The sequence below is a fragment of the Mus caroli genome, chromosome 18 (genome assembly GCF_900094665.2).
Source record: "Mus caroli chromosome 18, CAROLI_EIJ_v1.1, whole genome shotgun sequence".
NCBI lineage: Eukaryota > Metazoa > Chordata > Mammalia > Rodentia > Muridae > Mus > Mus caroli.
The window spans coordinates 77,217,554-77,218,841 of NC_034587.1; the positions used below are offsets into that span (position 1 = coordinate 77,217,554).

Below are 1,288 nucleotides of genomic sequence, written 5' to 3' on the forward strand. Positions count from 1 at the left end.
GTGATGGCAACCACTTGCTGAGGTAGGGTGATTGTTAGTTCAAGGTCAGCCTGGGCTATGTAGTAAGAATGTGTCTCAAAAGCTCCACCCAGTCCAACCAAATCAAAACACAGAAAGCCAGAGATAACATTAGTAACACGTTAGATGTTACGTTATGGTTTTAATAAACTGAATAAGGTTTTAAATAAACTAAAGTCATTTGCGATGTTGCACATGAAGCACATGGGAGGCTGAGGCAGGAGGATCTGATGATGTTGGCCAGTCTGGGATGCACATCTCAAACCTGTTTCAAAATAAATCAAGTTCAAAACCTGGGTGTTCATTACATTGTTTTATTGCAAGTAAAAAAAAATGTTTAGTCAAAAGTAAGATGAAGTCATTGCTTTTGTGTCTTAAAGTGTGACCTGTCCTGTCCTTGACTCCACCCTCACAGATCAGCTGTGGCATCTTGTGTCCTGCATCACTCTGAGAGTCAGCCAAAGTTATGGAATGACTGCTTGATTCTTTTCAACGTATCACTTTACAGTTTCCCCATTTATTCTATGGCACACCTCCCCCCCCCCCCGAGGTCTGGTTTAATGAATGGAAAGGCAGCAGGATGCATAAAGAGGTCTTAGGAGCACAAGGAAAATGTTCACATGGGCAGTGCAGCCGAGACCATCATGGCCCACAAGCATGGAGTGTCACAGATAGTGAGTAGCATGCAGGCTTCATACTCCACAGGGCTCTTGCACTATGAAATCCACGTGACCCCTAAATGTTAGAGAAATGGGCATGTGCTCTGTATGGTCTAGAGAAGGACGTATCAGAGCTGCGCTTTTGGTGCTGGGTCAGCAAGCTTAGTAAGTGTGTAGCAAGCGAAAGCGAAAGCATAAATAGTAGGTAGCAGATACAGATAGCAGAAAGACAGTAGAACATGTCAAGTCAGGGGTTTGCAGGCATCCAGCAGAAACCTTCTGGGGGTGCTCGCTTTGGCAGCACATATACTAAATGTCAGGAACATATACTCCGTGTCAGGAATGACACAGAGAAGATTAGCATGGTCCCTGCGTAAGGATGGCATGCAAAGCTGGTATCTCTGTCTCCTGAGAGGCCCTGCCAGAGCCTTACAAATACAGAGGTGGATGTTAGCATCCAACCATTGGACTGAGCGCAGGGTCCCTAATGGAGGAGTTAGAGAAGGGACTGAAGGAGTTGAAGGGGTTTGCAACCACATAAGAAGGCCAACAATATCAACCAACCAGATCCCCCAGAACTCCCAGGGACTAAACCACCAACTAAGGAGTAC

At 45.6% G+C, this 1,288-nt stretch overlaps 1 pseudogene; it reads left to right on the plus strand.

Annotated features, from left to right (window-relative positions):
- Positions 1 to 990: 990 nt before the first annotated feature.
- Positions 991 to 1,084, plus strand: LOC115029948 (annotated as a pseudogene).
- Positions 1,085 to 1,288: the final 204 nt, after the last annotated feature.